The sequence below is a fragment of the Triplophysa dalaica genome, chromosome 10 (assembly GCF_015846415.1).
Source record: "Triplophysa dalaica isolate WHDGS20190420 chromosome 10, ASM1584641v1, whole genome shotgun sequence".
Taxonomy (NCBI): Eukaryota; Metazoa; Chordata; class Actinopteri; order Cypriniformes; family Nemacheilidae; genus Triplophysa; species Triplophysa dalaica.
The window spans coordinates 18,768,444-18,792,028 of NC_079551.1; the positions used below are offsets into that span (position 1 = coordinate 18,768,444).

The window sequence follows — 23,585 nt, forward strand, 5'->3', positions numbered from 1 at the left end:
TGCAACTCAAAAGGTTAACACTTTACAACAAGGACTCATTCATTAACATTACTTTATGCAGTAACAAACATGAACAACAAGCAACATAATTCTTGAATATTAACTAATACAAATATTGTTGTTCATTGTTTCAGAACAAGATTTGATTTTAAACATGCAGAGCTTGTCATGAACCAGAATTAAAAAATCATATAGAAATATTCATTGTTAATTCATGTTAACTAAATTTAAATGTTGTTGGTGTTTACTGGCAAATAACAGTATATACTAAGTAACTTAGAGCACAAAAACATGTTGTCCCACATTTCGTTCTCGTGGCCTACACTAGCTAATGCTAACAAGAAATAACCAAACAAACATTTAAAGTTTTCAGACCAATTAATCTTTTCTAAAAAGTGGTGTAACAAATGATTTGTATTGAATTCAGCATAACATTCACTCTTATCAAAACTAAATGATGCCTATTTTGTAAAAAATAAACTCCAGGTTTCCCGACAGGGCTACAATGACCACATGCCGTTATCCGTTTCGAAGCCTGTTTAAATTTCTATTGAATTACATCAATACAATACATACCTGTTGCCCATGTTGGTTTAATTTAGAATGAAAACCACCCAAAAGAAGCAACTGGACGATTTAAAACAAATTTTGCTATTTTTTAATTATTGACAGTAACAAAGCACTCTTCCGATATCAACCATGTGAGTGCAACAGAGCGTGATGACATAAGACGTATGCACATTACACGTCATCATTTTCAATGCTTAAAGTATTTATGTACAATTTGATCTATTCAATGCACATTTTGATTTTCCATTGTTTTTACTAAAAGAACATTGAGCTTCAAAAGTCATTTTAACAATTGTTTTCTCATAACTTAATAAGAATAATTATAATATTATTACTTCAAAATTGTGTAAGAAGAACATTTTAAGGTTTGACCGTACCAATACCATTACAAAAGTATACAAATGTATGCTTTTTAAGGTAGATACTACACTTTTGAGTAGATAGTTTACCTTTTGATAAAGCTTTCTTGTTCTCAGATAGTGAAGTTAAAATACCTTTCTCCTCTTGATTTTAACTCTTTTACCCCTTTGATTCACATAGCTCCTGTTTTAAGTGTTTGTATTCGGTTGAATGAAGTCCTGATTGCCAGGTGAATACTTTTAATCGTACTCTTGTCATGTTTGTTTCAACAAAAGTGAAAGACAAAAATGCAGAACCTCCAGAACATCCTTTAAAAGCCTCCTGACCCTTTAGAATAAGGAAGAGAAAATTAAATGACAATCAAGAAAATCAACTTAAGATTGTAAGCATAAGGATTATATTGAGGAAACTTACATTTTGCTTCTGCCACAAAGTGATTCTCTCAAAGTGAAAACTTCTCCTCTCCATATGTACAGAAGATCTTATTGAACCTGTTTTTTTTCTGGAGACCAATGGAATGCAATGGGGAGGAGCCAGAAACTATCTGAAAACAAATGTAGGCAAATAGGCTTAGTCAAAACAAGTGGATACAGCCAGCTTTCAAAATGCACAATGACGTGTTAAGTATGTCATGAGTCTTTGCATCGTAGAATTAAAGATTAAAAGAGTCAGAGTGTAATTTATGTACCCATACTCTATAAAAATGTAGACCAATTGAAGGAGCCAGATACACTGTTTACAATGCCATTTATGATGATGGCTCATCTGGTGTGTAACATGAACAACTTCTCTCCTGCTGTGTAAACTCAGGCAAATGGCCCAGGTTGTATCCTAGTATTATAAAAAAATTGTTAAACCCTTTAATTTATCTTCAACTTTTTAAAGATAAACTCAGCAAAATGCACCTGGAGAGATTAACTTATTTTTTAAGAAATGACAAGTTGGACATTAACTAATCAAGTTTTAAAAGCGGCTACTCAACTGAAACGGCCTTGCCATCAGTCACAGAAGCTGTAAGGAGGGGAAGGAATTCCTAAAACACTGCTTTTTATAAAGTCTGCATTTGAAAGTTTATTACTCTGAGCCTGAGTGGCTCAGAAACCTGCAGACAATTATTCTTGACAATTGAGTCTGAGCTTACGTCTTCATACATCGTAATTCATTCGAATTGCATTGACCTGTGGTAAAATATCTATAAATCCAACCGGAGATCTTTATTCTGTGTCATAAGAGCTTTCATTTGACATGAAGAGCTCTTTGCCAAAACGCTATAAATCCATTTGAATAGTTTTCATGAAAATTACAGTTTTTACCTAGACCCATACATTTTATTAATATTCAATTTATCCTGTAAAAATGGTCTGTTGGCTCAGTCTGAACATGTTAAGCAATGATTTTTTAATGAAACAACAATATTGTCGATTATAAATTCAAAGTTTTTTTTTTAACGCTACAAATCTATCCTACGAAGCTTCTTGTCAAGGCGCTTCTCATTCTTATACTGGCCACTAAATGTTATACCAAACAGTCATGCTGTGTGAGAAGAACAGCAATTCGACAGCCTTTAAAGTCTTGCAGTGTGTTCCCTACATTAAAGACTATTTTCTAGTGCTGCTGCTTAAAAACTGCTCTCTGGTTCTGCAGCTGGATGCAATACAGGAATATATGAGAAGTGAAAGAATGTAAACTTCTAATGTCCCCTTGTCTAACAATATTCTACGGTTGAAGAGTCTAGTCGACGGAACACACAGAGTTTCTGGATCCAGGAGACAAAGTTTGACACAGACACAAGTGCTTGTTCAATCAGAGTCCAATGTTTATTGTTTTAGGACTAATACATATAATTTTCTCTTAGGAGGCGTCATATAAAACCACCAAAACAGTGGAAAATCACCACACTTTCTGTTTAGTCTTTCCTCCTGAACAATCAGATATGATTACATATTCATTATTACAATAACAGAACAATCGTCCATAGGCATCATTAGGAACCTTGATATGGAGAACAACAGATACTTATATCAACATAAGACAGCATGACATGATAGAACTTTCAACGAGGTTAAACAACAAGAATGAAAGGCACATCTTATATGAATAGAAGCTAATATTAATAGGAATTAATAGGAATGAATACATATGATACATGAACTTTGTATTAAACACAGATGCAATATTTGTAGAGGACAGGACGAAATCCAGATTCTCACAAGAAGTGTCAGACACCCACAGACAGTTACTGCCACAGGGCTTAAAGACCAAATTACATCCCTAAATTTATCAGGAAACGTTCACTGCAATATTCAGTGTGTAACATGGATTGATGATGTTAGATTTAGACAAAATCCAAAAGTACTGACATCTTAACATGCACGCTCATAACACAGCGTCCTTACAAAACATGGTGAATTAAGATTCCAGCCATAATCTATTGATCTGTCCACCATGAAAATGAAAAAGGGGCGTGGCATGAAAATCAGTTACAAAACACAGCCAATCAGAACGGATTTTCTCTGTTTGTGCACCCTCTCGTACCGAAGAGTGTACATATATCTTACAGACTTCTGTAATGCTGCTAACATTTCGGATTCTAAATTTATATTGCCAGTCTCTCTTCATTCATATTTAGTGATTATTATTCATGGGGTGCAGAATTTCCGTTTTGAATGAGCTTTCTGTGTGGGCGAAGCTGTTAGCCGTGATCTTGTATAATTAAAAACGGTTCTAAAATAGAAACCACTGTCGCTCATCACGGATCGTTGTTGCGTCAGGTTAGAAATACACTTATCACACTTTCTCGAGGAGTGAGGATTACACGCTGCACAACACTTGACTAGCTGGCCTCCGTTACACTCACCCCTCTAAACCTCACTCCCATATCCAGGTCACGGCACCAATGTAACCGGACCAACCCGGTGCAGGTAGATCTGGTTACATTAACATTTTGTGTTGTGTACTGGGGTGAAAAACAGACACAATTCTGATGAAGTAACGGGATTCAAGAAAGATAACAGTTTACACAGTTTTCCTCATCATGTTAATTCGATTAATTTGATTGCCAATAATCACATACACAGCCACTTGTTTATGAATAGGAGAATAATGTTGCATGTGATCAAAAAATAACTACAATGCGGGGAGGTGGACTTCCTCTTGGTTGTTTCTGCCAAATGGCCCGCTCTTTTTTGTATGATGAATTATCAAACATCAACAAATTTCCATGTGTGTATTTTATAGATCTATTCACCTGCTATCAAAATGTACAGACTTTAACACATCAAGTAACAGAGTTGGGATGTGACCATAAACTGTGATCTAGATGAAGTTGATGAGGTTTATTGGTTATTACTGAATCTACCGAATCCAGTTACGATACTGCGCTCCTTAACTTCACCGTGGATGAGTTAGACGTTTATTTCTGAATGAACACAGGCATATTCCCAAAATTTAGCGACAACACCAAACTAAATGTTATTGGTAAGTTTACCTTCCCCGATCAGATGATTATATTTAAATTTACATTTACATTTAGTCATTTGACAGACGCTTTTATCCAAAGCGACTTACAGTGCACTTACTACAGGGACAATCCCCCTGGAGCAACATGGAGTAAAGTGTCTTGCTCAATGACACAGACTTGAACTAAGACTAGACTAGACTAGACATGGACTAGACTAGACATGGACAAGACTAGAATAGACATGGACTAGACTAGACTAGACATGGACTAGACTAGACTAGACATGGACATGGACATGGACATGGACATGGACATGGACATGGACATGGACATGGACATGGACTAGACAATGAACCAGCATAGGACAGAAAACACAGGGGCATTATAAAGGGATCAAAACAAGAGGGGAACAGTTGCAGGAAATGATATCATTAACAAGCAATAATGAGGAAATGAGGAGGCGGGGATAAAGACGAGACAGGAGAGAGTGTATAGAAAACCATACGGACAAGAATTGCCTCTCTCCACAAGAAAACAAGAGGTTCTGTCATGATTCTGCCACTAGATCAAGAAAACCAAGACAAGATGGGGCAGAACCATGACACTTTTAATGTAATAATAACTTTAGATCTACATTAGTGTCGCTATGTTAGCAGAAATATTAACATAATTCTTTACTCTGGTAGGAATTACATGTCAATACAATCGAGAACATCAAAATGCAGATTTAAAGCATACTAGATTCACATCCCTAAAGCAACTTGAAGAGCTAAAGTGCTGCACACTGGTAAAGTATGCACTTTTTCTGTCTAAATTTCTATTATATCTTTTTTAACTTCATACTATATATAGTCATTGTTTGGATGTAACATGAGTTAATATTAATATTGCTTTCTACATTATCATTTGATTTCAGGACACAGAGGTGGTGTTTTCTTCGGTCTGTGAAGAGTCTGATCACAGATTCTTTGCATGACTACCAAATCATAATCATACAACAGCGCTCAAGTCCACTCCTTCTCTGTAGCTAAAAAAATGTGGTGTGGTTTTTGGAGTAAATATTTCCACTGGTTTTGGTCACCTGATCAACTGTCAGTCACACAGTCAGTTTCATTTTGTTTTTCTAATGTAGGCTAGTATCACAATTGCCATTATGTACAGAAAGAAAATATAAAAAGTTGTTTTATATGTTCTATAATGTGTAATATAATGTATTAGAGATAAAAAGTATGTATAGGTAACACTTCTCAAAGAGCTGGAATTGATCATAAATTGCTTAAACATTTATTCATTTAGCACACATTCATCCAAAGCAACTCACAAATGAAAATACAATATCAGATTTCCATAACATGTTAACAATACTAACCAGACTTGAATGAAACCTTTCATGATGTTCAAGGTTAAACCACCTGCCTATAGAGAAAGATCCAACAATGAGAGCTTCACTCATTTGTAAAATGACCAACCCAGGGTTTCGGCAGTGATGTAATTACTCATTGTTTCATTGTGTTCGGCTCCACTGATATTCTAAATATGCTCAGTTAAGTTCTGGTGTTTTAACATCTTCAGCAAAACCATGTGTAAAAAACATAAGTGTGGTCTTAGATAGTGCACTTAAATTTGAAAGGCCAATATTTTTTAAATCAGTTGTAAAATCACGTTTTTACCAATTAAGAGCCCTGGATGAAGTAAAGTCTTTTCTTTCTATTAAACACTTAGAAACTGTGATTCATGCTTTAATTTCTTCTAGAATGTAATTCCTTTTATCTGGGTATAAATAACTCTTCATTATCCAGACTACAAATGCTCCAAAATACGTCTGCAAGACTTTAAACTGGTGTTTGTATAACACTCCTGTTTTAATGTCCCTGCACTGGCTTCCAGTCCATTCGAGAATTGAGTTCAAAGTGCTTTTGATTGTTTTTGAATGTATAAATGGTCTTGCTCCCCCTTATCTTTCTGATCTGCTGTGTGAAGACGATCCAGGAAGAAGTCTTAGATCTGCCAATCATAGACTGTTAACGGTTCCAAAGTCCTAACTAAAATCCATGGGTGACCGTGCTTTTGCGGTAGCAGCGCCTAAACTCTGGAACAGTTTACCTATCCACATTAGAACTGCACAAACTTTATACACTTTTAAAGTTAAGTTTAGAAAGTATTGTTTTGCTACATCTTATGACATGTGATGTTTCTTGTTTTATGTTGTTGTTGTTATTTTATTTGTACTTATAACATTGTACAGCACATTGGTCAATCTGTGATTGTTTTTAAACTGTGCTTTATAAATAAATTGTGATCCACATTTGTGTCCATTTCTCAATTTAAAAGCAAAGCTTTGCAGACACATATTCATTAGTAAATACATGTTGATTAATTCTGTGAAGCTATGTCATGAATTGAAACTCGAAGAACTTTCAGAAAAAGATCTTATAGAATCTCAGAAAGTGCAGCACAATCACGCTTTATAGATTACATTTTAAAACAAATGAAGTGACAAATCTGATATCATTTCATATATATACAGTATATATATATAAATCTCACAAAAGTATTGATCCAAAGCAATAAAAGTTGTCATGGCCTATTCTCTCTATGATAGTAATACTGTTACTGGCCCCTAGATGGAGACATTTAACCATGATGGATCAGAGCATAGTGAAAAGTGTATTTTTATCTGCCAAATGCCTTATCTTTAATATCAAACAATGTTTAACTGAGCATTAACATATTGCTTTGATTATTCTGCACTACAAAAGTTATTGAATGAAAAATATAAATATTAATAAAATCAGCCGACAACAATGTTTTATATTTTAAGATGACTGGTCAAATTTAGTGGGAAGTTTCTGGTTTGTATCATGTCTGTGAGCAAGGAAAGAAGTAGCCTTCTATGAAAGCGAATGGTTTCATAGTTTAATGTTGGGTCAAACCAACGTGCTTATGCATAGCACAATCTACCGACTGTTTAGGGACATTCTGATACACTATTTTGCTGTCTAATGCATTATTAGCCAAATTATTGGTTCTGGAAAACCAGTTGTAAAATCCCCACTGGTTCTCAAGTCAACCAGTACATAAATCATACATAACCCTTTAAATTATTGTTCTGAATGATAAATAAAAAGACATGCTTTTTTATTGGAACAACACGATGGTGTGTAAATATATTTGAATTTCTTTTTATAAATGATCCTCTTGATAAATGAGCAGGTTACTTTTAAAATGTAATTCATTACAGATTACAAAATACATGCTTTGAAAAGTAATCTGTAATTTATTTTGTTAGATTACACAAATTTTGTAATTTAAACAAAATAAATTGAATACTTTGAAATACTAAAAAGGTACAGTACGTAACACAAAGGGATCACCAAACCGAGGACTTGCCTTTCCTCTGCATATTATTTTAAACAACATAAGTTTTAACCAGTTCTGTTTCCCCTTATTGGACAATATAGTCCACAACTAGTCTGTGAGTGTTGAACATTCATGTAACGACAAATGGACAATAAGGGTGTACAGGTATGCACATTTTTAATGTGGCAATTTATATAAAAAGTAATTTTGTCTTGTGGAGTCCAGATTATGTAAACTTCTATTGTGTGAAATGGCTTTTTCAGGACAGAACTAAATACAATTAACATAACATTTCTAAGAAACCAGATCCCTCTTATTTTGGTAAAATTATTCAAATGAAACTTATCACTGTAACAACTGTGACTGTAGTTTAGGATACTTTTGCAGATTGTCAGAGTCAGAGAATCACTGATTCCTGTTTACATTCAATTCTGTTCATGTTTAAATGGAATGAATGACATTAAAATTCCAAGCAATTAAACTTGGACTTGAACTTTGCTAATCGCAAACACCTTTCGGATGTAACTGTAATCGATTACCACCCATTTAATAGTAACTGTAATGATGTGTAACTATGAAACTGCTTTTATGTAACTGTAAAAAACTGCACTTTTTTATCTTTTACCTTGTCTGTAACCGTCAGAACCGATCCTTCCTGTACATAGATTACTTAGGTAACGTAGGGTCTGCACCACCAGGGAGCAGTCTGCTGTCGTTTCCGTCTGTAGTCGAAAATAATGCCACCAATGAAAAGCAAAAGAACATAGCAGGTGTATTTGTACTATTTTCAAAGTCTTGTAGACTAATAATTGTATAATAACATTAGCATCAGTTGAAATTGAGCTTTTAGCATTTTTACATGTACTTAGCTGTTTAAAACTTAACAGGCTAACAGGCGGATCGCAGCTGCATGACTAAGTTAACACTTACAGGGTATTACATCTTCATTAATTTGGGAGACGCTTTCATCCAAATCACATTTAGATTTTGTCAACACGCTAAACACTGAAAGCTTCATTTACCATGTTACTATGAGGATTTAAGCGAGGGAAAGAATAAACAACATGAAATCATTTTTATTGAATAGTCATAAAAACAGACAGTTATTGATTAGTATTTTTTTAGAAAGTTGTGATGGATCCTTCTCGGTTGAGAACAGCGATATAAGAGCAACCAGCCGTCTCCATTTTTCCGTTATTAATTGTGAGGATCCATGAATGTTTGCTCCACTTCGACTGGGATTCACATTTGCTATTAAAAACACAAATTCGTGGTCTGTGTCATGTACAAATTTAGACCAACTTTCCCACTGTTCATGTAAGTTACTGGTACTGCTCTATGTGCTTTTGTAGTTGTACAAAGACCAAAGAATTCGAGGAAGCAATTTAATATCTTCATATGATATATCAGGCCACTTCATCCTCCCACATTGCAATACACTGTGTTTGTAAAAAAATATTCACCAGAGCTGTTTTCCATCGGCCGGCTACTAAAACGGAAGTCTAAGGCAAAAAGGCAGTACATCACATTACAACATTTTTAACGTTTACCTTAACGTTAAAAAATATGGTGGATAGTTATTCGAAGGGCTTTTCTTCTCATCTTCCTTTTCAGGCTGACTAGCAGCTCAATGACTACAGATCGACCCGTGACGGTAGCGTTAAACAGACAAGTGTTAAAAAGGAACTGGAACTGTCACAGTAAAACTGTCATAAACTGCTGTTAATTTCAGAAGCACATATTAGAGTATTTATTTATATACTTCTAAGATTCTAGGTTAGTAAGGGTTCTCCATGAAAATAATCAATTCTACAAAGTCCTTATTAGTAATAAATGGTGGATACATTTGTAAACCAACTATCATGCACATGCTGTGCAACAATAATCCCATTTTCCTTTGGTACTATAGCACCACAGGTATTTTTCATTATGGTAGCCACAGGGGTGATCAGGCTTGCATGTTTTGTCATTCACAGCTGAGTGACAGTCATCACAAGTGCAGCACTGGTTTTTCTTGCCATCATCCGTGTAGCACCACGGCTGGCTTTCACCGTATTTGGCACAGCCACGGTCACTGCGGCAGTACTTTCCATTTTCAGCCTTACTCCTCCACAGTGGAGGGCTGCAGTAATCCCAGTCATCTTTAATGTAACCGTGCCGAGTCCGACACCAGGAGTAGTCGTAGCCGTACGTGGCGCACGGGTGATCGCACAAGCACCTCTCTCCTTCAGCAGTGATGAGGGAGTATGGCGGGGAGCACTCTATCATCTTCTGGCCCGAGTAACACCTGTAGCCCTTGAATTGTTCCTTGTAAACGCAGGGAAACGAGCAGCAGGGTTTAGTTTTACCCCCTGAGGTACATTGACAGCCCTTGCTTGAGTATAAAACACTTGAGCAGAGAGATCCATCAGCTGCATCCATCCCTGGGAACAACTGATCCCTGAGATGTGTCCCTTTTTCTTAGGTCTCTTACACCATCAGTTATATACTTTCTAACTTTAGTAATAAGACAATTACTTTTGGCAAAAATCCTCTGCTTTTTTCTCACATAGGAATAAACTCTCAAACTATCAAAGCCTAATTTTGCTGTCAGCTCAGTCACCTTGAATCTCTTTCCATATGCAGTTTTACTTTTGGCGGCTGTTTGTATTGCATTGAATGTGTTTTCCATGACTGAGTTCATTTCAACGTTCTATAAAGGATCTAATAATTTCTCAAACGCATATTCATATTCAAGTTCATCCTCATCCTCATCCTCATCTAGATTGCATTCATAACAATTATCCTCAAAAATTTTAAGTGACTGATATAACAGCTGACTAAGACGACGTTCAAGTTTAGAGAGAGTCATCAGGCTCACGCCATGCTCTGGCTGGTTTTGTCCTATATAGCCAAAGGAGAAAGACTTCTCAGGTAAATTGTGTTTATAACAGACAGCTGTCCAGATGTGAGAGGGCACTGTGACCCTGTCCGAGTCCAAAGGAGTTTCCTTTTGTGGTACACGTACGTTTTCGTTGGGTACTGTTCCTGTGACAATGAAGACAGTTGCAGAACCACCATCCAGAGAAAGTTATCTCTCAGTTCTTCCAGTGGATACGGTCAAAACACGCATCCATGGGTGCCGCGTTGGTCAGCGTAAATGTCGCAGTACGGCCTTCGCCGCATTGGAAGCTGTTGGGGTTCAGGTGACCATGGTCATATGGGGTGAGGGCGTAGTCACTGCTCACGGCTTGATTTCCTTTAATGGTGTTTACATCAGAGTCTTTCTCAAGGATCATGTGATCAGTTGGGGACAGAGGGTTTGAAATCTAACAAAGAAATGTTATGTTAGAAGTTTCGTTTGATGTTTTACTCTCGATAAGAAATTACTTTTGAGTTTTTCTTGAATTTAACAGGGGAAAATTCTCTGTTCTTTAGAGGCGTTCTCACTATGGACGATAACTATAAAAAAAACAAGCGAATAGCGTTAGTTCTGGCAGGTCACATGTGTCAGCTGAGCCACATCTACCTATAGAAACATGACGCTATCACAGCTTCAGTTTTAATGTCTTTCAGCTATCAGCTATCACAAACATTTGCCCTTCGCCATCCCCAACTCCACCTCACGTAAACACTATGGACTTGACTTTCTGATAGTCTTCTTCTTAAGTCTCAATTACATTATTAAAAAACTATTAATTATTAAGAACTAATGACGTCTGTTTATTCTGTTTACCTTAAGGGGGTTATCACTGCTCTCCCTGCTCTTGTTCATACTCGCTACATGGATGGGCAGGGAGTTTTGCCGCGAACAGAACCCTATTGTTGTTAATAATCTTTGCGATAGTGATCACGACAGAAATAAAGTTTCACAAATCTCTGAACGTTGTTTGCCTTTTTCTTATTGTGACGTTTAGGCCTGTGCAGATAATCATAATCGATATTCATTTTCAATTTTGGCTTCCAACAATAATACCCACAAAATAATCAAGATAAAACAATAATTGTGCCGCATTCTGTTTTGCAGTTATTATCTCATTTCTTTTTATATGAATTTTAAAAAGTATTCATGCTTTATTTCGTTCTCAACCGTTTTTGGGCTGGGCCCCGCTATCCATTTCCCAGGTCCCTTACCGCCCCCACAAAAATAATGGGCTAAATTTCTTCATAATAATAATAAATTACTTGTTATTATAAGGGAATGTTACCATACCTTATCCAAAGAGCAAAAAAGATGTGAAGAATAATTTTCGAACTCCCAAATGCAAAATAAAAACCTAAATAACTGCTTGGATTCACCTTACTTAAAAAAATGTTAATGGTATACTACAAGGTTTGTCAATAATAAATTGTGTTCATAATTAGGCAAATGAAAACAACAGAATCTTCTTACAAGAATAAACACATTACAATGTAGAAATTATTGGATGTATTATCTTGAAAGAGTCCAAGTAGTGTATATTTTGGGCTCAGATATGACGATGATTAGATAAGTACAACCCGAATTCTGGAAAAGTTGGGACTTTTTTAAATTTCAATAAAATAAAAACTAAAGGAATTATAATCTTTTGGATATTTTATTCACAAAAGAACGTAGATAACATAGCAAATGTTTAAACTAAACACATTTATCCACTAAATTAGCTCATTTAAAATGTAATGCCTACTACAGGTCTCAAAAAAGTTTATAAAGGTTTTAGAGCAACATATGCTTCCCTCCAGACCTTGAGCAGGACAATGCAAAACCACACACTTCAGCATTTACAACAGCAATTTATCTATCTATTTCACCTAGTTCTCTGAACATCCACGGGGGGGGGGGGGTACCACACCCGTTGAGAAACGCTGCTTAATTTTATTACATCTTTTTTTATTTGTTGTAAAGTTAAATGAATTGTTAAGTGGAAACGTTATTTTTTTCTGCATAATTTAGCTTTTTTAAATAATCGTGATCTCATCATTGGGCATAAAAAAAGAAGGATTATGCCTATTTTTTAATGTTTTTATTTTAAAATACAGTTAGTCAATTGTCGTTTTCATAATCAAATAAATTTACAGTCATCATTAAAGTTATCACAATGTGAACGCCCCTTTACTGTCTATATTCTTTTTCAGTGGACATTTAAGTAAAAGCACTTACCATAAACTGCTGGACTCTCTTCTAGTCCACTGACATTATAGCATGAACACTTCATTATTCTTGTATTAGCCCATTTTAACCATGTTCTGTGGATTGCTTACCTGTGTTTTGTCTCTGTATGGCTTATGATTCTGGATTTCCCCAATAAAGTTCTGCATGTGAGTCTTCAGCTTGTGTGCTTCAGAAAATTTTCCTCACCCTCCTGACATTTCAAACCTGTATACTGTAAGTGTCTTTCTTCTGCAGAACACAAAAGAAGATTTTTTGAAGAATGTTGATAACATTGTTCAGTCAAACAGGTTTGAATGACAATATACCGTAGCCTACAACATACAGTAGTCAAAGCAAATCAAAATCTCTGTAAAGTGTAAAGTCAAAGTGATGTTTACTGTCATTTTCCTCTAAAGGGCAGAGGAAATAATTATAGAAATAATAATTCCAGGAAATCTTGGTGCAAAGACAAAACAACATTTGGTGACAAATGTTTATTAGAACCACAGCACTATTCAAGGGATATGGCCTACTGTTCTGTGCAACAATAAATACACATTCAATGGTATAGATGAACTAAGTTTGCAAAGATGAATAGACATACAAAATATAAACAAGTATCATGGAAATGCATTAAGCATTATAGAAGTGCTATTGCAATTTAGTCCATAGGTGTTTTACTATAAATACTACAATAAACTGTTTTAAGTGGCGGTCATTTCTCCAAACAATTACCAGTTGTTTGTGGTGGATGCAAAATGATATATCAAATGTATTAAAAGCACAAAATAAATGATTTTGACTTGCTTACAGAAGCAATGATGGTCTTGAGAAACAGCGTTTAAAGTAGTACGGTAGCTTAGACTACAATGTGATCAGAGCAAACACGACTTCCTCTGTTGGGTGTGGGAAAGGTATAAGACGCAGAGCTCATCTGTCTCTTAATACAGACATCATGAGAATCACACAGCTTCAAATCTGTGAGTATATTTGCCTTAAATTATTGTTTCCATTTGCTCAAAGTATGCCAATTTTACTTTTACTGGGTAAATGTAAATTGTAATTATTACTTTTGGATTTCCATAGATCTCTTCATGTGGTGTCAAGCTGCAGAGACTTTAGATCAACTAACAGATTTGGGACAAAATGTGACTATAAACTGTAATCTGGATGAAGAAGAGATTTATTGGTTATTACTGAAAGTACCAGATCCTCCTGTGATGATATTACGCACTTTATCAACCGAATCTCTGTTTTTCAATAAAACATTCAGACAGAAATATTCAGTACAAAATAAAACTCATCTGTTTATTAATAACATCACTGTTAATGAATTAGGAGTTTATTACTGTATGAAGAAAGATACACCTCCAAAATTCAGCAGTGGCATCAGACTACAAATAAATGGTAAGTGCTCGTTTTTAATCAATTGTATTCATATTTAGTCTTATAGATACAAATATGTGTTTAATATCCTGTAATGGAGCCAGTAGAATGGATCTACAGTAAAATATTGTAAAATTGCTCATTATATGCAGAGCCAACAGAAAGTCCAAATGAAGAGATCAGATATATACATCAGAATCATACAGAAGTGAAATATATTCAACAGAATCAGACACTATGGCAGACTCTTACTCTCATATTTGGTCTGCTGAATGGTGTTTTATTCATTTTGGTCATAGGTGAGTTATTATTCTTTAGTTCAACATCAATATAAACATTGTCTTTGATAAGGTCTTTGATTTTATTGTGTTGTTCTAAAGGACTATTAAAGGCTTTTATTGATGGGATTAAAACATTTGAAGAAGGTTTTATAAAACTCCCCAACACTGATCTACAGCAGGTGACCTACAGAAGCTTTTCTAATCTCAAACCAGCTAAAGGTAATGATCTCAAATCACATTTTTTTTACGAAATGAGTTGTAATAAAGTACAGTGTGTTAGCATTATTTAGATATATGTAAACAACTGCCTTCATCACGCTTAGTGATGTATTCATTTGCTCTTTCAGTGTGCAGAAGTGACATTTTCAAAGCTTCATAAAGTCTTCATCCAGCAAATCCAACTTCTGTTTCAAAGCAGCCAATATAATCTGTACAACTAACTTGACATATATATCTCACTATGTCCAGAAATATGTATGATGAATTATATTACATTACCAATTTAGTGATATTGATGTAATGATGTTTTTATTCTTTTAATTATTTTGATAGCACTTGATAGTCTCAGGATGTTGGCAACAATTAGTTGTAGTTCACAAGTTATTTTCACATTCACTTAAATTACAGCAAATCAATTGTGAATTTCTATGATCATATGTTTGGTAATTAACATATGGATTTTATACTGTCAAATTGTATATCTAAAGCATGACCCAAATGAAAAGTTAAATGATAATTGCTTATGTAAAAGTGTGTGTTTTAGTCAATAATCATGACAAAAGAAATGTTTGACTTATGCTTCACTATGTGGTTTTGGAATAAAAAGAGTTAAATAGGTTGGTTGTTTTCACACTTTCTATAGATTAATTTGTAAAAAAATTGTTATAGACTAATGTAAACTGGTTTGGCTCGGTGTTAAAAATGAGTTACTTATCATGTCAGTATATATTTTATGAATTTGTTAGAAAAAGTAGTAGGGTTGTTACACTCAACTGTTTGACAAAACCCAGAAATGTGTTCCAATCGTCACTCTGCAACCAATGACTAACAGACTCTCACCTTTAACTAGACCTGTGGTTTAACCTTGAACCAAGTGCAGTGTTTTTCTCAGACCACTTAACGTTTTCATATCACACAGTCTTTTTCCAAACCTTTAACCTAGAAAGTCCTGGACGTAAGTAAATAACTTACATTAAACTTATCAAAATATTGCCCTATGCAACATTTCTGCTAATGCTCAAAGACAATTCGGTAAATCCTGCCAGTGACATTTTCTTTGAACCCAGAATGAACAGACTGTAGTGAATTGATGAAGCTTAAAACAAACATAATCTTTTAATTATCAACTGTACTGTTGGTTCCTGTTAGCTCATTTAGGTTGTTCAAAATTGTATGATAATAAAATATTATTCACTTACTGGTAGACATTAATGGCTCTGTATTGAGTTATTTTGAGGGGACAGCGAATTAACACATTATTCAAGCTGTACAATCAATACTTAACATTGTAGCAAAGTGTCATTTCTTCAGTGTTGTCACATGAAAAGATATAATAAAATATTTATAAAAATGTGAGGGGTATACTCACTCCAGTGAGATAATGTACATGTCTACCTTACTAAGAGGGGACTGTTGCTGTACACTGACCAAGAGGGGACCAGTGTTTCTGGTCATTTTAAAGAAAAAAAAGTGACATCAAAAAATGTTCATTTAAGGTGTTTTTTTATAATATAACTGCAAATGTTTACCCTGTCCGATGTCAACCTATCCAACAGGGGAACTCCATAGCCTACAATGGATGTGTAAACAAACTTCACATATAACACAGAGGGAAGCGCAGTAGTACACAAACATGCCAAATATAAAAAGTAAATGTATTACGATGTAAAAAATTATAATTGTGTACATAAAGATAAAAATACAGGTTGTCCTGTAGATGGTCTGGTCGTATACTTTAACCTCACCCACGAGCAGATGCGTTTCCTCTCTGAAGAAGCATCCAGTCTTTGCTCTTGCAAATTCCCCCGAGTAAATAGAGATCTGGCATGGCTCGAGCGCAACTGGCTCTTAAAGGGAATGAGAGATGACACTCTTATTGGTTTACTGTACGTTACGCCCACCCATTACACATTAAGTGAATCGGGACAACCTGTTTAGAAAATAACTTTTAGAAAAGTTTTTTTAGGTAAAATTTTTCACTTATTAAACACAGACCTAAAAGCAATATCAACACGTAACATTACATTATTGTATATATTGGGGAAGTCGTGGCCTAATGGTTAGAGACTCAGTGCCAGCAGGGATTGTAGGTGGAAGGAGTGAATGATCAGCGCAGTCCTCCACCTTCAATACCTTAGCTGAAGACATACACTTGAGCAAAGCACCGTTCCCCCCAAAAGTGCTCCCCAGGTGCCACAGCAATGGCTGCTCACTGCTCTGGGTGTGTGTGTGATACTCACTGCTGTGTGTGTGCAGTTGGACGGGTTAAATGCAGAGCATAAACAGTATATTTAAATATGGAATACTTTTCTGTCTTATTCATTTTTGTATTGTAGTAAGTTTTGAGCTGAAGTTTAACTTAACTTTAGGTTTAGTTTTTGAATAGATTACGTAAGCATTTGCATATTAGTACATACAGGTATTTACATAATAAAAATAAACTTAAAGTTTAGTTAAACTTCACTAAACTTCACTTTACATGATACTTTTCTTTAAACCGTCCCATGTTATCTATCCTTAAAACTTAAAACTTAAAAATGAATACATAAATAAATATTATACTATTTCTAAATTATATGCGCAATTCAGCATTTACATCCATATTATCCACCTTATTTTGAATGTGGAAGTAAACAATGTTACATACTTCCTTGATGTGTTAATACTTCTATATTGTTAGCCAGCCGCTGAAAACAATGGGAGTGGATGGAGGGCATCACGCACCGTTGAGACGCTGGAACTTCAAACTAGTAAGCTACTGATATATATTTTATTGCCAAATCTCCATAAACTGTGCTGTGAATGTAACATCATGTCAAATAGTCCAGATGGGGATGAAATGGATTGGATGATGGCAAAGCTAATAGAAAGAAACAAGCTTTGAGAGAAAGAAATACAGGAACAAGTAGGACAGAACATAGCGAGTCAAGTGAGAGATACGCTTATCAGAATAAGAAACAGAAAGCTGAGAACATAGAGAAAAGAAAATGACTGGACAATTATAATTGAGTTTAAAAAGGATGGTGGACATTATCACCCAATGAAACTTACCAGGGCGATAGAGAATGAAATTGTTACATTTAAATTTGCAAGATTTATGAACAATAAAAGAATATTGATTCATGCGACTAGCAAACAACAACAAGAAAAAATGCTTAGTAGGTCCTAACTTCTGTAAGGGTTCGTGCAGGAAGATGATCAGGTACTCAAACGGGTTTACTTGAATCGACGGGAACCACAGGAGATACACGACACCATCAACATTCACAAACAATACTAGACAAAGAACACTTGGAAGGGGAGAACTTAGATACAACAGAAAATGAGGGATACACAGATCATGAAGATAAACAACTAGAGTCCAATAATGAAGATCAGGTGAGACGGGTGCTGGGGATTATGGGAAGTGTAGTCTGGCGATGATGATATGCAGACGTTGAACTGTTACAACCTCAAGGAGAAAAGATGAAGGCTCAAATCCCGTTAACTGTGGTAATGCAATTTGAAAGTGTATTACCTTTCATAAGGATGGGTTGGTTTACAGGGAGGTTCGTAGTCCAGAAGATATGGAATGTGTAATAGTTGAGACCTATAGCCCAAGAAAAGAGGGAAATATTAAGTTGATTAATGTTTATAATCCTTGCAAAAAATTGATATTATTCAATTAAATAAAGTAGCTGGGGCTGTATAAATGAAAGAAATTTGGTGTGAACATTTCAATGCACATAACAGCTTATGGGGTAGCACAGACACAGACAATAATGGGAACATAACAGAAGAAATGATGGAAGAAGGATCATTGGTATGCTTAAATATTGGACAAGGTACAAGAATGGATGTGAATAGGGGTATTAATGTACATCATGTTTGGATCTCACGATAATATCAGATAACTTAGCAAATGCATGTGATTGGTATATTAGGAGCAATACTACCTTAGGAAGTGACCACTTTCCAATTGTTACAATGGTTAATACAAACTTATGCATTCAAGAAGGAAGTACAATAAACCGATGATGCTTCGAGAGAGCTGACTGGCAACATTTTAGACCATATTTTTAATCAGTAAACCTGGTTACATTAGAAGGAGATATAGTGGATCAAAAAAATCAAATTGTAGAACATATTTTAGATGCAGCAATTTTGAGTATTCAAAAATAACAACAAAAGGTAGGAAGCAAGTGGTTCCTTGGTTGCATTGAGTAATGTTGTAGAGTTGTAATAGAGCAAAACAAGACATGTAGAACACTTAAGAAGAATCTGTCACAAGAGAATATTATGTTATATCAATGGAAAAGGCCAATAGCACGTTTAGGAAAATTACGTATACCAAAAGAGAGAAGTTGGAGAGAATTCTGTTCCACCATAGGTAGAGGAGTTGAGTTATGGGATAAATGTTCTATGTTTAAGAGAATGAGTGTGAAAAGGAAGGCTGTTACAGTTTTTCTCAAATGCTAAAACACAAAAGCTCCTCTTAACCAAATGACCAGTTGTCTAAACACATTTACTAAATCTAGCCATCATTTTCCAATTTCATAAACACATTTCACATGAAGACACAATTCACAAAACACAATCCTCCGTTCTCATAAATCTTAACACATTTTTCCTTGCTAAAACACAAGTTACAAAAGAACTCTGCTCATATTCTCAAATGAAAGCTCATGTGCTGCAAAATGCTAGCTACAGTCAGCAATATTTGAACACAATGAACACACCTGGCGTCATTCATTACACACAACGACTCAAAATTGATGACACTTGTTGCTTGAGGAGGAGGCCATCAAGGGAGAGGAGCAGGCCAACAAGGGAGAGGAGCAGGCCAACAAGGGAGCGGAGCAGGCCATCAAGGGAGAGGAGCAGGCCAACAAGGGAGAGGAGAAGGCCATCAAGGGAGAGGAGCAGGCCAACAAGGGAGAGGAGCAGGCCAACAAGGGAGAGGAGCAGGCCAACAAGGGAGAGGAGCAGGCCAACAAGGGAGAGGAGCAGGCCATCAAGGGAGAGGAGCAGGCCAACAAGGGAGAGGAGGAGGCCAACAAGGGAGAGGAGCAGGCCAACAAGGGAGAGGAGGAGGCCAACAAGGGAGAGGAGGAGGCCAACAAGGGAGAGGAGGAGGCCAACAAGGGAGAGGAGCATGCCAACAAGGGAGAGGAGGAGGCCAACAAGGGAGAGGAGGAGGCCAACAAGGGAGAGGAGCAGGCCATCAAGGGAGAGGAGCAGGCCAACAAGGGAGAGGAGGAGGCCAACAAGGGAGAGGAGCAGGCCAACAAGGGAGAGGAGGAGGGCAACAAGGGAGAGGAGCAGGCCAACAAGGGAGAGGAGGAGGGCAACAAGGGAGAGGAGCAGGCCAACAAGGGATTTTATGGGTCTGGAGGGGCTTGTCCACCGGCATGCTGTCCTGGGGTCTTACAACACCCAACGTCTCCTCACCTTCCTAGAGGAGCTAAAAGACATCCTCCTGGACAGCCAACAACACCATCCTTGGCCCGCACATCACATTTATGTACAATGTACGCTTCCACAGAACAAACCAAATCAGAGAGTGGTTCACCACCAACAGTAACCACTTTTTAAACGTATGTCTGTCACCCTACTCCCCTTTCCTGAACCCTATAGAGGAATTCTTCTCATCGTGGAGATGGAAGGTTTATGACAGACAACCATACACTAGAGAGAACCACCTAAGGGCAATGGAGCTGGCCTGTGTTGACATCCCAGTGGAGGCCTTCCAAGGAAGGATTAACCATTCCAAGGCGTTTTTCCTGCGGTGCCTGGCAAGAGACAGTATAGCCTGCGATGTGGATGAGGTGATGTGGCCCGATGCAGCTCAGCGACATGATACCGCACAGTGATTGTGGTGTGTGTGTGGTGTGAATAAAGTAAATAAAAAACTTCACACCCTGATCATGTTTTCAAGAGCACTGTTGTGTGCAATAGATTCTGTTTTTGCATTGAGTTGTGTTACAGTAGTGTACATGCAGAATTTACTATAGATCTGTACTCTTCATATGAAACTCACAAATCTAAATGCCTAATCCTCTGCAGAGATCTAAGAAGATCCATTACTCTAAAGTTTCTAAAAATATGCATTGGCAGTTATTAAACAAAGAACCTTCTCAGAAATTGAGCATTGTGTTTTCAATTGTTTTGCCGTTGTGTGTAATGATGTGTATAGTGTTTACATTTTTGAAAGCTTCGAGCTGCTCTTTTGGTGTGAAAGTTTGAGTTTTGAAGAGAGAAGATGTGGTTGTGTTTATGTAGCTTTAGAAAAGGGTGTTGTGTTTAGACATTTGGGAACATGGAGGAAACGTTTGTGAAATGTATTTTAGCATTTGAGAAAACTGTAATATTCCAGCTTTGATAGATGGGTAAAAGGTGATTGTGTCTGACAAAGAAAAGGCAGAGGTGTTGGGTAAGACATTTATATCAGTTTGGATATGTATAAGCAACTAATAGATATTGCACTCAGAAAGAATAAGGATGTGAAGCAGAAGAGGGAGGATGATATTTCAACATGTGGATTTTACAATGTCTGAACTCAACAGCTCCACTAAGCACTGGATATACTGGTGCTGGTCAAGATCAATTATGTGATGGTATTCCTCAAGGGAGCGTAATCAGGCCGATATTATTTAACATATGATAAATTACATGTTTTCAGATTTAGGAGAACACGTCAAATCAGCGTTATATGTTGATATAGGGCCATATGGATGAGAGGAAGGAATGTGACTTACGTGACAGAGAATATAAGGAAGGTGATAGGGAAAGTAGAAAAAGGGTCATATGAGTGGGGGTTAAAGATATCAACAAGCAAATCCTGTTTCCAAAAAAAGCGCAACTGTCATGTTGAACAGGTAACATCATGTCAGCAGCCAGTGGAGAAAGTAAATGAATTTAAGTACCTGGGATTATGGTTTGATAGTAAATATACACGTAAAACACACATAAAGCACTTAGAAACTAAACGCAAAAAAGTTATTAATCTGATAAGTCTAATAATTGTAATTAAAACAATTTTAATAATTGTTTCTTAAATAAATGCTCATCTCAACATGTATACAGATGGATCCAAAAACAAACAGGAATGTGTGGAAATTGGAATATATATCCCAGCATTTAAAATCAATATTTCCAAAAGATTATCTGATCAGTTATATGTGTATACAGCAGAAATTGTGGCAGTCATCATTGTCTTACAGTGGGTTGAAGAGATCAGACCTGATAAGGGGATATTATGCACAGACTCCTTAGCTGTCAAATAAATCATTCAGTCAATGACATCTGTCAGAGAAGATTTACTGATATAACTCTTAACACAGTTTGTTAAGATTACACACGGCTGGTATAGATGTTCAGTTTTGTTGGGTGTCAGGACACGAGTGAGTGAAGGGGAATGAAAGTGCAGATTCTTAAATCTTAAAATGACATGACGTCACACCCTCTTGTACAGTAGGTGGCGCTATGCGACTAAAAGTTGTTTGCAATCCGCCATTATCTAAGAGAAGTTGAAGAACCAATGTAAGTGTGCAAATGGTGATAAATATTTTTCACAAACGCAATGTATTACACAGTGGGAGGATGAAGTGGAGGAGGATTTATTCATTTACTTCGTATTTTCTATCGGAGTTGACGGGCTTCGTCGCGCAACCATGAAAGCACAGACTTACTTGTAACATTACATGCACGGTGGGGAACTCAGTCGAAATTCGTACATGACAGACCACAAACTCGTGTTTAATACCAGATGTGTTCTTATGAATACCAGTAAAAAAAGAAGCAAACATTCTTGATCCTTACAACATTAGAAGAATGGAGACGGCTGGTTGTATCGCAGGTCTCCACCGAGCTGCAGGATCCATCACAACTTTCTAAAAACAACTCGAAACATCCTAATCAATAACTGTATGTTTTCATATGTCTATAAAATAAACACAATATTAAATGTTGTTCATTCTCTCCCTTGCTTCAGCTTTAATCATCCTAGTAACATGCCCTGGTAAAGGCTAGCAGTAGCCTAAACTATAGTTTAAGGGTGATGACAAAATGTTAACGTTAAATGTGCTTTGGATAAAAGCGTCTGCCAAGTTAATGAAAATATAATGTAATGACAGGGCATGTCTTGTAACTGTTAGTCATTCAGCAGCTATTATAAAACTTTTAAATTCACTACAATTCTAACAGCTAAATGTGATCTGCTGCTAAGATTATTCACTTATACCACTATTTTCATACCGTTTTATTTGTGCTAACTCCCCGCAAATTCCTGCCGTTTAACGTTTATTAAACACAAAAAGCTCGAATATGGCGTCACTAATGTTTTCGCCAAAAATAAGGTCGGTAAGATTATGAGAAACATTTCAGTCAAGTGACACAAACAGGTTCTTTTGGTTTCACTATCTTGTGTGGTTTTATAGGCGGGTTGCAAACTAACTGTAAAGGTGCATTCCGCCACCTGCTGTGCTGGAGTGTGACGCAGATAAAATACAGAGACTTCCTACATTCTGTGACCACTAATCGTCAGAAATGTTATTATTGCTGAGACTACTCTGCTCGACTCTAGTCTTTTCCTTAAGGTATTTATATAATATATATGATACCAATAGCTTGCAAATCTTCTATAAGACCAATTCTGTCCTGATCTTATTTCTCACAGTTATTCAGAACATGCTCTAGCGTTTGTCTTTCCTGACATATACTACATAAACCAGAGATGTGTTTACCTATACTATGTAATTTAGCATTGAGATTAGTGTGACCCATTCTTAGTCTGGTGATTAGGGAAAAATCTTTCCTATTGAAATGTTGATTCCTTTTCCTACATTTTATATTACTTTGA

At 36.2% G+C, this 23,585-nt stretch overlaps 1 long non-coding RNA gene and 1 pseudogene across 1 annotated transcript; both read right to left on the reverse strand.

The window, feature by feature from the left end:
* Positions 1 to 9,610: 9,610 nt before the first annotated feature.
* On the reverse strand, positions 9,611 to 11,504 carry LOC130430681 (uncharacterized; annotated as a pseudogene).
* A 6,276-nt stretch (positions 11,505 to 17,780) lies between these two features.
* Positions 17,781 to 23,115, reverse strand: LOC130430562 (uncharacterized). The gene is made up of 3 exons (XR_008907857.1): positions 22,982 to 23,115; positions 22,547 to 22,617; positions 17,781 to 18,335 (listed from the first exon to the last, which is right to left on the reverse strand). It is a non-coding gene; the product is annotated as an uncharacterized LOC130430562 (long non-coding RNA).
* Between the last annotated feature and the right edge of the window lie 470 nt (positions 23,116 to 23,585).